Below are 15,581 nucleotides of genomic sequence, written 5' to 3'. Positions count from 1 at the left end.
CTCTGCTGGATACAACAGAATCAGGAACTTTATTGTTATATTAGTGTAAGCCACACTTTTTCCAGGTGTCTACATCCCCAGGTAGACCCAGGACTCTCAAATCTGTAAAGTTTTATATTCACTATTACATCTTTTATGCCTCTAGAATGTTACTGTTATTATTATATAAGATCTAATTTTATTTTTTTCTCCCTAGGACTAAATATTTTTCTTAGCACAATTCTTTCCCTTTTTTAAAAAATAGTTTATATAACTTACCTTTAATCCTTACTGATTTGAAGTCTGTTCACTCTACAATTTTTCAATTTGGTATTTTATAATTTCAGGTTCCTCTGATGCGAGTCTTTACACTATTTGCTGTGTTTTCCTTAGGATTTTCATAGAGATCTTCTGTCTTTAAACTGTGAAATGGCTCTTGTTTTGCATGTCAGTCCTCAACGGGTGAAGTATTCCTCCATTTAATTTTGGCTGCCCACTTAATTATTCCAGATGGCTCAGCAATATCACTGGCCTAGGACCAATTTTATATTAATCCTTCTAATTAGATTTTCCCACACCTCATACGTAGAATAATTTGAACTCCTGACTCAGGCAAAATTCTGAGTTTTAATTTCTCCTGGAAGATATTTTCCCCGAGGCAAGGCTGACCTGAGTTGTCCCCTGATCCTGCTGGGCAAAATGTCTCAGCCTCTCTGCATCTGGGTTTTCAGCCCCTGGAGAGTCACTGTTTTGGGCATGGATGCTTGTTCCTTCCTGACCCAGGCACCAACCCAGGACCACGCCTGAGCCAGTTCGGGACGGCTCCTCTGCCACTCAGCCACACCACACTGCCCAGGGGGTCTGAGTATCCATGTTTCCTTCTTGAAAATTAAACCCTATTTAGAGAGCAGAAATATGTGCATTGCTTCGATAAACCTTAAAAAAAAAAATGAGTATCTTCAAAATATTTCAGCTCAATGGGAGTGATACTAGGGTCACTCCATGAGAGATGCCATCTAGTGGGCTTACTCCCTGTGTCACCGGCCCCTCCTCTGCCCCTGTCATCTTCGCAGCCTCTCCACCACGGGCACTCTGACACCTGAGAATTGCCTGGACCCATGAGACACATGTCACAGCCTCAGAAACTTGGCCACCTCCAGCCTCTGTTCAGATGTGTAAAACTTGACACATTCTCTCAGTTGTATCCAACTCTTTGCAACCCCATGGACTGTAGCATGCCAGGCCTCTCTGTCCCTCACCATCTCCCAAAGTTTGCCTGAGTTTGTATCCATTGCATCAGTGATGCCATCCAATCATCTCATCCTCTGTCATCCCCTTCTCCTTCTGCCTTCAATCTTTCCCAGCATCAGGGTCTTTCCCAATGAGTTGGCTGTTCTCATCAGATGACCAAAATACTGGAGTTTCAGCTTCAGCATCAGTCCTTCCAATGAGGATCCAGGTTTGATCTCCCATCTCCCTGCTGTCCAAGGGACTCAGGAGTCTTCTCCAGCACGATAATTCGAAGGCATCAATTCTTTGGTAAAAGTTGAGAGCGCCAATCTGAAGTTATATCTTGCACACACTCTAAGGAACCCTAGCTTCCTAATCTCTTCCCTACTGAAAAAGAAGGATTTGGATTCCCCCACCCCAACATGTATACAAAGATATTTTTCCAAGGCAATTCTGCCAGAGAAAGCAGTTTCTGGGGGGCTGCTCTCCTGTCTCCTCTCACCCCTACGATGTCTGGGTTTGGCTGCACCCCACCTATCTGAGGTTGGCTGGACTTGGCGTGTGTGTAGGAATTACTGCAAAGCGCTGCTGAAAACCCAGACCAGACAATTAGGAGATTGTGGCTTCCCGTCTTGATTTCTCAGTAACTCACCATAAAACCTATGCAGCCCCTAAATCATTCTACATCTGTTGTCTTCTGGGCAAAAATAGAGTATGAGACCTTCTCCTTGTCTCATGAGAGGCGTGGTAAAGATGGTTAAACAGGACGAGGAAGGACTACCAGACACAGATTTGTATCAACTGACTAGCAGACTTGAATCTCCTTTGCTTATCTCCCCCAACCCCCAACACACACAAGTGTCAGCTTATTTTTAAAGACATGGCCATTTTCAGCCTCTATTTCTTAAACCAGGGCTTAATAAGGAAATTGTTTTCTTTCTTCCACAGATAGATTCCTCGATCTCATTTTCCTACTTAGAGATTGAGGGGATGGAGATGAGACAGTGCACTGATCACCTTGATAGGTCCAACCTCCCTGCCTCTGAACAGGACAAAATTGAGAAGGGACACTTCCCAAAGGCTCCAGGACACTCGCTGTCACAGCACTCAGTGATGGCAGCACCCAGGAGAAAGAGGGCGCCACAGCAGACTCCATCCCTACAGCCTCATCCTTACGCAAAGGAAGAACGTGAAAGCTACACAGCTTCAGGCTGTCCCCAGACATCTAAGATCTGTCAAAACACCTCACTCGCAGACCCACACCGTTGCCCTTCGTCGTGAGCCATCCTCGCACATTGGAGAGAGAACCGAGCATTGCGTCAGGGTGGTGTCAGCTGAGGAGACCAGGCCGGGCAGGGCTCAGCACGTGCTGACCTACTGGGACCCCCACGCTGACTGACACGTGCTCCCCAGCCCTCCAGAAGGCCAGGCTCAGGGAACATCTGACTAACAGCTGGAGTTCATCGTGGGTGAGAAGCCATCCCTGGGATGCTTTGGGGGCCTCCCCTGGCAGGAGACAAGTCCTGAACAGGCCTCTGGGCACCAAGAGGAGAAGCTGGAGCAGCCCACACCCAGGAGGGGCAGGTCCAGCAGATGAGACACTCGGGGAGGCGGGGTCTGGGCGGACAGAGCCTCGAGGGTGGGGGGCAGTGGGGGGGTGCTGTGAACCAGGCAGGAAGATTGGAGGGAAAAGCATATCCAAAATCTGCCTGCATCCGAAAGTTTCTAGAGAAGATCCTTGGATTCCAAGAACCCGAGTGGAGAACCTCAGTGAGAATGACAATGAAAACCTTCTCTATGAGGTGTGTTTCTTTAGGGGGTCGGCAGGGGATGGTTGTTAGCAGATTTAAATGTGCCGTTTTTATTTGAACATTCACCTATGACAATGTTTGTGTCCAAACTGTAGAGTTGTTCCTCGGCTGATGCAATCAAGGAACTGAACTTTTCAGAATCGTGAAGGTGAGGTGTTCATTTGTCTTTAAGTATTTGAATGAATTCAAGGCAGCACAGAGGTGCTGGTTCCTGGGCTCTGAAGACTTTGCGGTGCTGTGCTCAGTCGCTTCTTTCTTGTCCGACTCTGTGCAAGACCATGGACGGTAGCCCACCAGGCTCCTCTGTCTATGGAATTCTCTGGCCAAGAATACTGGAGTGGGTTGCCATGCCCTTCTACAGGGGATCTTCCCAACCCAGGGATGGAACCCCTGTCTTCTACATTGCAGGCAGATTCTTTACCGTCTGAGCCACCAGGGGAGCCCTCTGAAGACTTTATGACGATTAAATATAACACTTCAAATAGGCGCTGTCAAATTTTACACACCCAGACGGAAGCAGGAGGGCCAGGTTTCGGAGGCTGTGGCATGTGTCTTGTGGACCCAGGAAATCCTCAGATGTCAGAGTGTCGGTGGTGAAGAGGCTGGGAAGACAGCAGAGGCAGAGCTGAGGACGCAGAGGGAGCAGGCCTGCTAAAGAGCAGCACCCCGTGCGCCCCAAGCATCTTACATGGTCCTTGTTCAGGTTTATGAATACACTGCGCGTGTGCGTTTCCTACGTGTCACTTAGGAGGTCTGGGGAGGCAGCCGGAGTCCTCGCTCCGCCCATTTCTCCGCAAAGGCCAATGGCTCACATTTCAGCGGTTTCTCCTGCCATTGATGTCACTCTTTCTAAGTCACATACTGATTGAGGAATCTTGATTTTTTCCGTCCTCGCTCTTTTGGGGAAAGTGAGAGTTTACCTTCACACTTCCCCCCTACTATTCTTCCTCCCATCAAAATGGTGACTCAGTTTCACTTCAGCCAATTTATTAATCTGCTAGGGCTGTGTAACAAAGTACCACAAGCAGGAAGCCTTAAACGTAGAAACGTGCTGTCTCCCAGCTTTGGAGGCTGGATGTCTGAGATCAAGCTGTTGGCAGGGCTGGTTTCCTAGTTTCTCATGTTTGCTGGCTGTCTTTGGTGTCCCTTTGCTTGTGGAAACATCGCCCCATCTCTGCCTCCCTCTTCATGCGGCATTCTTCGTGTGTGTGTGCGTGTGTGTGTCTGTGCCCAAATCCTGTTTTATAAGGACACCTGTTAAATTGTATTAAGGCTCATCTTGATGGTCTTATCTTGATTACCTCTGCAAAGGCTCTCAGTTCAGTTCGTTCAGTTCAGTCACTCAGTCGTGTCTGACTCTTTTTGACCCCATGGACTGAAGCACGCCAGGCCTCCCTGTCCATCACCAACTCCCAGAGCTTACTCAAACTCATGTCCATCGAGTCGGTGATGCCATCCAACCATCTCATTCCCTGTTGTCCCCTTCTCCTTCCACCTTCAATCTTTCCCAGCATTAAGGTCTTTTCCAATGAGTCAGTTCTTCGCATCAGGTGGCCCAAGTATTGGAGTTTCATCATCAGTCTTTCCAATGACTGATAAAGCAAAGGCTCTATCTCCAAAAAATGGTTACATACTAGGGGTTAGGCCTACGACACATGAATTTGTGTGTGTGTGTGTGGGGGGGATTCAACCCATGACACCACTATAAGCAGATTATTTTATAGTTCTGTAATATAATTCACAGTGTAACCACATCCTGTACTATGAGTAAATCTGTCCCTTCCCTCCTAAAGGTAATAATTGCTTGTCTTGATTCATTTACTTAATTTCCTGCTTACCTAAATGTGCAAGTATGCTAAGTCACTTCAGCTGTGTCCAACTCTTTATGGACTGGAGCCTGCAGGCTCCCCTCTCCATAAGATTTTCCAGGCAAGAACACTGGAAGTGGGTTGCCATGCCCTCCACCAGGGGATCTTCCTGACCCAGGAATCAAATTTGCATCTCATGTCTCCTGCATTGGCAGGTGGGTTCTTTACTAGGTAATCCGCATACCTAAATATGTATTCCCAAATTCTCTGACAGATTGTCTCTTTCATCAAGCACATCAGGAAATGGTTCAGAGACTTTTTTTTTTTTTCTTAGTAACTCAGGAGTCTTTTTTGCTCTCACTGGCATTGCTAACATCTACAATTCCTGCAGGACTTCTGCACTAGCCAGCCCTTCTCCACCCTCCAGGGAATTCTCTCTCCTACTTTCCTAACTTCAGGGTCTTACTGTTTCATTTTTGCTCTCTCTTCGGTAGAGCACATCACTCTTTAACACACTAAGAGGCTACTTAATTTTTGTAAAATTGCTTGGAAATATGTGGCAGGAGACTCTCAAATCTAAAATGTTTTTTCTTTGAACTGGTAATTATAGTTCCTAAAGATATATAACATCACACCTGAGAAAATATCTCAATCTCTTAGTACAAGTGATCTTAGTAATGTAGCATATAAAGTTCAATAATACAAATAACTATTCAGGGTCCACCTAGAAGAATATAAAATTAAAGCATGTGAAAATTCAAATGACACTTGAAAATACCTAGAATCTAGGCAATTGAATTGCTATAGTGTTAAATGGTAAAAAGAAGATTCAAGGTGTGAAAGGCAAAACTAATGAGAACCTACCCTATAGCACAGGGAACTCTACTCATGATCTGTGGTGACCTAAATTTGAAGGAAATCCTAAAAAGAGGAGATATATGTATACTTATCGCCGATTCTCTTTGCCATACAGCAGAGACTAGCACAATATTGTTAAGCAACTATACTCCAATCAGAAAGAATACGAGATGCATCCACTTTTTAAAAGAGTTTTTAGAAATGATTGACTAGAAAAACAGCAAAATGTTAGTAATAATTTCTTCTGGGTAAAGAGATGACATAGACTTTTAATTTTACCCTTCTATTTGCTGTATCATTCTAAACCCTTCAAATGAAGTAGAATTCACTTTTATAATCAGGAAAAAAAAGAAACTTACAAATTAGATGTCTTGAGCGTTCCACAATATTGGCTTTTATTTCAATTAGGGTTTCACAACTCCGCTACATTCCTAAAAGTCACTGTGGCACACGCTTTATTCACTGGCTGTCAAATGTACACAATGATAGCCGCACACTCCTTAATCACTTTTGATCGGTGCGGGACACAGAGGCCTTCGTCTGCTGTTTCCAGAGGCAGAAGGACTCTGGCAAACTGTCATCTTGTCAAACTCATAACAACCCTACATTTTCAATATCAAGATAGTTTCCCCAAAGAACAACCTTTTAAAAAAATGGAAATTTCCTTTAAAAACTACTTGTGAGTGTGGAAATCAGCCTCTAAGTGCTGCCCTGCAGGCCCTGGGGTTGACAAGGTCCCGCTGACTTGCTAGACAGCAGGCAGCTCTGCAATTGTGCTGATAAAGTAGCAGCCGTGGCCCACTTCTAGCATCTTCTTTCTTACAAGACCATGGCAAGGTTCCCTGTGAGTGCTGCTGTTTGTGCTTGTTTTTAATATCACATGTGTTTTCATGTTTTCTCCACTTTTCTCCTAAATTTTCATTCCAAAAGGAGGACTGGGCCAGGGCAAAGTCAGCCCCTAGGTACTGATCCACCATTGCTGTTGTTCATTTGCTCACTCGTGTCCGACTCCTTTGTGACTCCATGGACCGTAGCTCGCCAGGTTCTTTCTGTCCATGGGATTTCTCAAGCAAGAATATGGTGGTGGGTTGCCATTTCCTTCTCCAGGGGATCTTCCCGACCCAGGGATCGAACCCTGATCTCCTGCATTGACAGGTGGATTCTTTACCACTAAGCCACTTGGCAAGTCCCCTCTGGTTCACCATTACCTGACAGATATTTAAGCAGAGAGGTAGACTGGACACTGCTATTTGAAAGTGTCTGGCTGCAAATTTGTAGGAAGAGATGGAAAAAGAAGTTTCCAGGGTGGACCATTCAGATTACAGCTAGGAAACAGTTCTTTCAAATATGCCATAATATAGATATTTGGTTACACAAACAGTGATGGAACAAGAAAGTCCCCAAACAGGACAGGGAGGAAGCCAAGAGTCTGGTAATGATGGGAGACAGAACAAAGATGCAAAAAAAGAGATAAACCTTGTTAGCGGATCAGAAAACTCAGTACAGCAAAGATGGCAACTCTCCCCAAATTAATTACAGAGGCTAGGCAATCATCACTGCAGTGGCCAGAGGATTTTCTTTGAAAAGTGACAAGCTGACTGTAAAGTCATGGAAACACGACTTAGAACAGCTGAAATAACCTCAAAGAAGAACAAAGGTGTTAGACGTGTATGTAATTGCTGACTTAAAAGTTACTAAAATGATGAGATGGTTGGATGGCCACACCGATTCAATGGACATGAACTGGGGCGAACTCTGGGAGATGGTGAGGGACAGGCAGGCCTGGTGGGCTGCAATCCATGGGGTTGTAAGGAATTGGATGCAACTTAGCAACTGAACAACGACCAAATGCTGTAGTTACCAAGAGAGTATGGTGTTGGCATAAAAAAGAAGGATCAATGAAATGAATAAAAAGTCCAGGGATAGACTTTCATTTGTATGATTAATTGATTTCTCATAAAGGTTTCAAAGTGACTTAATGGGAAAAGTAATGCCTTTTGAACAAACGATGCTGGAATAACTGAGCATCTGATGAAGAAAAGAAACAAAAGCAAGGTCCAGCGCCCGGTAGGGCTCAGTACACGGGGACAGAAATCGTAAGGAAGAGATGGCTCTGCTGAGGCTCTCTAGGGGGCTGCGAGTGCAGCCAGGGGTGGGATGCCAAGGGTGGAGGAGGTGAAAGCGTCAGTGAGAAGATACAGGTGTGAGACAGCGGGGCAGCGCAGCAGAGACCAGAGAGAAAAGCGCACGGGACTGCGGGGCGGGTCTCTCTTTTCACGTGAGATCTGAACCTGCATAAGATCTAGGGCAGCTTGGGGGCAGGAGCAAGAGGGATGTCAACTGTAAGGGATTCCAGGCGAAAGCTGCAGAAAGTGTCTGAGGCAAAGGCTAGAAAACCTGCCGGTGGTTAAGGCCACACCTGCCTCAGAGTCAGCGGAGACAGAGGAGACGTCAGGGGAAGAAGACGCAGACAGGTTTCCGTGAGCAAGACGGAGCCTCTGCGGGTCAGTCTGAACCGCTGCGGTGCGGTGGAAGATGCGCAGGAGTGAAATAGAGAAAGACGGAAAAGTAGTCCAGACGGTGGGCGGAGCCCTGCTGTGATTGGCAACTGGGTTTGTCCTTGACACCTCCGAATGGCCCCTCCTCCAGAACCTTCTACCGAAAAGACTATGCTTACACCCTTGTTAGCAGTCAAGTGGGGATATCTGAGCAAGTCTATTTCTTGGTTCTGCGCAGTGGGCTGGGGGAGGGCAGGAACGGAGGGGGCCCCAGGGACGCTGGAGCAATCCGGGCAAGATGGGGCAAAGCGGTGGGGAGAGGCATCGCGGTGTGTTGAAGACGCATTTGGGAGGCAATCGGCAGATCTCAGTTGTGTACCTGAGATGCTAGGGGTGGTTTCGGGGTGTGCGTCTGAGCAGATGGGGGTGCCATTCATTTGCTGCGGTGGAAAAGCCTGGAAAAGGCGTGGCTTGGGGCAGGACAACACAAAACATGGCTAGCTTATAAGTTAAGATATGCGAGAATCCCATGAACAGAGGAGCCTGGCGGGCTACAGTCCACAGGTCACAAGCAATCGGCCATGACAGAGCGACTTAGCAATGTACACATGTCATGGCTGCTCTGAGTAGTGGACACGTGCCCTCTTCCTGCAACCTCACAGCACCTCCATTTGACAAAATGCACTTTGAAATGTAGTCAAGAGGAATCTATTTTATAGAAGCTCAATTTTAAAAAAGCAGAGTTATTCACCTCCCAAATTACTGAGGAAATATGAGAACTTGACCAATGTTGGATTTCAACATATTTTAATGAAACTAGGTTTTGGCTATCCCTTTAAATACAATAGTTGATAAAATAATAAAATATATCAAATGTCATGACATTTGATATATACTGTGTTAGTTTCTGCATTACCACGAAGTGAGTCAGCTATATGTATACATGTATCATCTATTATTTTGTACAAAACGAACCCTCCTCAAGGAGATCTTTCCAACCCAGGGATCGAACCTATGTCTCTTATGTCTTCTGCACTGGCGGAAGGGTTCTTTCCCACTAGCACCATCCGGGAAGTCCTTTCCAGATCTAGGAGTAAGCTTGGCTTCACCCTGGCCTCAATGGAATGAGCTCAAAGCTGCATCCCTGGCAGGAATAAACCACAGCTGCTGTCAGCTGAGCGAGCCCTAGAGCCCAAGCTTGCTGTGGCCAGTGCTGTCTGTCGATAAGCATCTACTGATCATCTACCAGCCCCTCGGTAAAGAATCTGTCTGCAATGCGGGAGACCTGGGTTCGATCCCTGGGTCAGGAAGATCCCCTGAAGGAGGAAATGGCAACCCCCTCCAGTATTCTTGCCTGGAGAATTCCATGGGCAGAGAAGCCTGATGGACTGCAGTCCATGGGGTTGCAAAGAGTCAGACACGACTGAGTGACTAACACACACACCAGGCCCTTGGGTGCTCTCTGCCCTACACAGGTGTCCAGTCTGCCAGAGGCAACAGAAGTGAGCAACCATCCAATGAGTGGTAAGTGCCGTGGTGGGGGGACACGCCCTCTTGGAGATGTGCCCCAGCAAACCTTACAAATAGCTGTCTGAGCCTGACTCAGGCTGGGCAGGAGATGCCCTGCTCTACACGTGGTCCTCTCTCAGTTGCTTCCCTCTCAGCAGCCCCAGGTACTGTGCTGTTTCTGCCACTGGTCACCTCACCTTGCAGACTATTCAAGTTTGTAATGCATCATGAACCTATGTATCTGAAACAGTAACACAAACATTTAACATTTTATACAATCAGACTTGGGGCTTCCCAGTGGCACTGGTAATAAAGAACCCACCTGCCAATGCCAGAGACATAAGAGGCTCAGGTTTGATCCCTGGGCCGGGAAGATTCCCTGGAGGAGGAAATGGCAACCCACTCCAGTATTCTTATCTGGAGAATCCCATGGACAGAAGAGCATGATGGGCTCCAGTCCTTGGGGTTGTGAAGAGTCAGATGCAACTGAGTGACTAACACATGAACACACACACACAGAGACTTAATAGCATTTAAATTTAATCTGAGGTTCCATTTCAAGTTGATTCTCTGACAATTGTTTTTAAAAGCTAAAATTATTCATGACAAATATTTCTACTGGGTTGAGACACAGATACTTACCTATCGTCATATCTTTACTCCACAGGAGAAGAAAAAAATGAATTCCTGATAAACTGAGTTACCAAAGAGTGGAAGAGAAGGGATTTTATTTCAAATAATGGGAATAAAAAATATCTAATGCAACTTATGGTTGTTAGCTTGTAAAGTTACTTCCAGGGCTCCACGTAAATGCCCTTGTGTCCTGAAGTAAGAATGAAGTTGGGCTGCTTATTCGGTACCCTTGGTATTGAGTTTCCAGGAGGAATAATGGCCTCCCCAGCATAGTCTGCTGGGAATGGATTCGGCATCAGCTCGGGCCCTGGGGCGTGCCTTGTGCAGTTCCACTAGAGTCTTACTCTGTAGCACCCGCGCACACCCATGGCTGTTCTGATCCAGCACAGCAGAGTCTGGTGTGATCCCATCTCCACTCCTGTTCCCTCCCCACCCACTGGGGGCTGACCCCTGGAGCACACCCTCAGCTTCCCCGGGTGCTCTGCTGGAGCTACGGGTAATTGTCTTCTTGCCAACAGAGTCTGAGTGGGACCAATTAGAAGTCAGTTTTAGATATGACCGTAGATGCATGAGCACCAAAGAATTGATGCTTTTGAACTGTGGTGTTGGAGAAGACTCTTGAGAGTCCCTTGGACTGCAAGGAAATCCAACCAGTACATTCTAAAGGAGATCAGTCCTGAATGTTCATTGGAAGGACTGATGTTGAAGCTGAAACTCCAATACTTTGGCCATGTGATGCGAAGAACTGACTCATTGGAAAAGACCCTGATTCTGGGAAAGATTGAAAGTAGGAGGAGAAGGGAACGACAGAGGATGAGATGGTTGGATGGCATCACCGACTCAATGGACAGGAGTTTGAGTAAACTCTGGGAACTGGTGATGGACAGGGAGGCCTGGCGTGCTGCAGTCCATGGGGTCACAAAGAGTTGGACACAACTGAGTGACTGAGCTGAACTGACTGATAGATCCATGCCTCAGGAATCCTCTTTCTCGTTCACCATTTGCACAGCTGGAAGTCAAGAAATCTGCAATGACAAAGCTGGATGCAGAGCAATCGAAAGGCTGAGTTCCTGTGAGATGAGGCTGCTTGACCTGTGCCAGACCTCAGCAGAAGCAACAGAGTGCTCAGGGGGAGCTCTGATTTCATTACTGCAGCATTGCCTGTCTTATCATAAATAACGCTTGCTGTTCAGTTGCTCCCTCATGTCTGACTCTTTGCAATCTCTTGGACTGCAGCACACCAGGCTCCTCTGTCCCCCACTATCTCCCGGAGTTTGCTCAAACTCATGTCCCTTAAGTCAGTGATGCCATCCAACCATCTCATCCTCTGTCGTCCCCTTCTCCTCCCACCTTCAATCTTTCCCAGCATCAGGGTCTTTTCCAGTGAGTCAGCTCTTTGCATCAGGTGGCCAAAGTATTGGAGCTTCAGCTTTGGCATCAGTCCTTCCAGTGAATATTCAGGGTTGATTTCCTTTGGAATTGACTGGTTTGATCTCCTTGCAGTCCAAGGGACTCTCAAGAGTCTTCTCCAGCACCACAGTTCAAAAGCATCAATTCTTTGGTGCTCAGCTTTCTTTATACTGTACCTTGACCCTGCAGATTTTACCTTCTGCTCTTACACCGCAGTGTTCAAAGTACTGCTATATTTCAACGTGGTATTAGTTCTTAGTCTCACACTGAGTTATCATATGACAATGTTATTTTATGGGATGTACTACATCCAAATTATTTGTCATCTTGTAAGATTTCACAGCAATCTTCAATAGCTTTGTTTTGCTTCTTTATATACGATTAAAAAAAAAGAATCTTAAAGTTCCTTTGACTAACTTTTACCACCAAAAACTGTTGCAAAGGAGAAATCTATAGTACCACTTGCAGGCTCATCAATAATCAGATTTCATTCATTAAACAAACACTTACTGACATTTAATCGTACGTGTATCAAGACTCCTGGTGAAAGTAAGCAAATGATAGGCACATTTCCTGCCCTAAAGGAGCCTGTGTATCTGGCCAGGGTGACAGCACATCAATTATCAACACAGCGAAATGATGTAGCAGTGACAAGTATAAATAATTTAGAGGAATGCTGAGAAGTGGTCACAGGGGTAGAAGCTGGGAGAGTAAGAGAAGGTCTCCTAGAGGCTGTATCTTCTGAGCTGAGAGTCTTAAAAGATGAGTAAGTTTGCCAGGTGAATGAGGGGCTCAGGAAAAGGGGATATAGGTAGACACACTCAGCTGACACAAGCCTGGGACGTGTGAGGACCCATCTGCTGTTTGATGCTTCTGGATTGTAACATTCTTGTGGGGGAGAAGGTGCAGTTGTGAAGGAAGCAAGGCCCTGATCAATAAGCCGATGGGTTGGGAGCTCAGTTATTTGTATTTTGGAAACAAAATGAAGTCACGGGAGGTTTCACAGCAGCGGTAAAATACTGTGTTTTTAGTAGAATTGTCTGCCAGCGTTGAAGGCAACAGTGAAGGATTTCAAGTCAGGACATAGGGAGACAGGCATAAGGCTGACCCCTGAGAGCCTGGGGACCAGAGAACAGGCAGGTCCAAAAATCCCAGAGGAGAGGAAATCGTCAGGAATTACGGCTTGAAGGATATGGGAGAGGTGTAGGGCCTTGCAGGATTCTTCAGAGGAAACACCGTTTTCTGATGATAAAACGAATACGAACCCATTGTACAGAATCTGGAAAATGATAAAGGTAAGAAGAAGAAAATTAAGGTCACTGATAGGAGTACAGCCACTACAGGTATTTGGTGGTTTCTGCTTGAAACATACATAAGCATGAAGGGTGGGGTTGGGGGTTCCCAGGGTGGTTCGCAGTAACTCAGGGTGCAATCCTGCACCTACAGTTCCTGTCTGTTTCTAAGACTATGTTTTCTTAGCACATGGTCCATGTGTCTTAATAACCTCCCAGCAGTACCTGTGGTCACAGTCTGAGTGCTTCTAGAAGGACATACTCTTTGGTCAATGACCTTTAATAATAAGCCAGGTAGACAGACACTCTATAAACTATTTTACCTTACTGAGGTTCACAATTCAGACTCCTTGGCCATGTAACTTTACCAGCTTGAGGATCATTACTGACTGTTAGGCATTCCTTTTATTATATCTAAGACACAGAAATTGTTGAAGTGACTTATTGTTCGTAATTAGAAGTTATGATTAAAACTGCACTAACATTACCCTGGGGCTCTGTCTTCAACACGGCATTATTTCCATGAATGTGTCAGTGGGTGGTTGTTTTGGCCTCCTCTCCATTTACAGAACCGCTCAGACTTAATGGGAAGATTCCCTGAAGACCCAGCTCTGTTAATTAAATGAAATGAAACCATCTTACACCACAACTGTTGGGGATTCACTCACAGAAGAGTCCAAGGAGACAAGAATGAGGAAAATCAGCAGCCAATTTCATTTTTAAGATCCAAAATTAAAAGTTTTTTTTTTAATATTCTGTGATTTTTCTTAATAAAAATCTTGGGAATTTTTCTAAATTTGTATTTATCAAATATAAAAATGAGTGTATGGCATTATTAACGATGGCTCCCTGTAGGTTGCAATATAGGTTACAAGATTTTGTATTTTTAATAAAAAAATAAAGTGTGCAGAGCCCAGTGCTATCACTTCTTCAGTGCTCCAGTGGTTTCCACAGTTTTGTCAGTTACAATAACCTGGATGAACCTGGAAGGTGTGATGCTTAGTGAAGTAAGTCAGACAGAGACAGACAAACACTGCATATTATCACTTATATGTGGGATCTAAAAAAGAATACAAATGAATGAATATAGCAAAACAGAAACAAGCTCATAGATACAGAGAAGTTCAGTGGTGTCCGACTATTTTCGACCCCATGGACTGCCGCCCAGCAGGCTTCCCTGTCCGTCACCAACTCCCGGAGCTTATTCAAACTCATGTCCATCAAATCGGTGATGCCATCCAACCATCACAACCTCTGTCGTCCCCTTCTCCTCATGCCTTCAGTCTTTCCCAGCATCAGGGTCTTTTCCAATGAGTCAGCTCTTCGTATCACGTCGCCAAAGTATTGGAGTTTCAGCTTCAACATCAGTCCTTCCAATGAATATTCAGGACTGATCTTCTTTAGGATGGACTGGTTGGATCTCCTTGCAGTCCAAGGGACTCTCAAGAGTCTTCTCCAACACCACAGTTCAAAAGCATCAACTCTTCAGCTCTCAGCTTTCTTCATAGTCCAACTCTCACATCCATACATGGAAAAATCATAGCTTTACCAGAAGGGAAAGCAAGAGGGCAGGATCCAGATAGGGGTAGGGGATTAAGAGGTACAAACTACTAGATATAAAATAAATGAGACACAGATATACTGTACAGCACAGGGAATATAGTTAATAGTTTATAATAAATTTAAATGGAGCATAATCTATAAAAATATTGAATCACTATATTATACACTTGAAACTGATATAACATTGTAAATCAACTATACTTTTAGAAAAAGACACATGAATTTATGGGCTATTAAAGGAATGTTATTATTTGAAAATAAATGTGAGCATGCCATGTTAAAGAAAAATGGTATCTTCCAAAATGATGTTGTCTTGTGAAATACCTTAAATGAGAAAGAAAGAACAGTTCATGTGAAGGAATCAATGGAACTGACAAGACTCCATAAGCTAAGAGAAAACTCTGGCTGGTTAGATTGGTATTTTGTTTGCTATGATTCTTTAGTCCTATGATATTCGATATTTTTATTTGTCAGAATTAAGAAAATTGAAAATAAATCAAAAGAGGGAAATTGTGGGGTCCTTACCTTCCACACACATCTAGGTCATTTTTTTTCTTTGCAGCACTTATCAGTCAGGGGTGAAAGACGACCAGCCTAGGAGTAGAATCAATGGATTGAATTTCCCAGTGGGCTGAAGTGCTCCTATCAGCAGGACCCTGGCGATGGAAAAGAGAGGAAACTGTTGGATAGAAAGATAAGAAGGATAGAAACTGAGATTGTGATGGCTTTTCTCCTAAAAACCTTAGTCTCCTCTTAGGCTTCTCAGTGACCCAGAAACCATCTCCCCCCAAACCTGGGCAGTTTATTCTGCAGGTTGCACAAGAAAAGAGGGACTTATGTCTCTTTGATTTTCAAATCCAGGAAAAATTATTTGTACCAGAAAGAACAGGGGAAAAAATTCACCGAGATTGCTTTTAATCTGATGAATCCCACACCTAGAGAAAATATTAATACGGATGCTTACATTTTTCTTAACTCCCTTACTCCAGC

General features: G+C 45.0%; 1 long non-coding RNA gene across 1 annotated transcript in view; it reads right to left on the bottom strand.

The window, feature by feature from the left end:
• Positions 1-12,684: 12,684 nt before the first annotated feature.
• LOC145517638 (uncharacterized) overlaps positions 12,685-15,581 on the bottom strand; it is a 101,734-nt gene continuing 98,837 nt past the window's right edge. Inside the window, exons 3-4 of the long non-coding RNA XR_014062222.1 lie at positions 15,117-15,247; positions 12,685-13,015 (exon numbers count right to left, since the gene is read on the bottom strand). This is a non-coding gene — a long non-coding RNA (uncharacterized LOC145517638). The remainder of the gene's footprint in view (positions 13,016-15,116; positions 15,248-15,581) is intronic.

Source organism: Giraffa tippelskirchi, chromosome 8 (assembly GCF_054371585.1).
Source record: "Giraffa tippelskirchi isolate mGirTip1 chromosome 8, T2T-mGirTip1v1.2.pri, whole genome shotgun sequence".
NCBI classification, from domain to species: Eukaryota; Metazoa; Chordata; class Mammalia; order Artiodactyla; family Giraffidae; genus Giraffa; species Giraffa tippelskirchi.
This window is presented reverse-complemented; position numbering and strand designations above follow the sequence as displayed.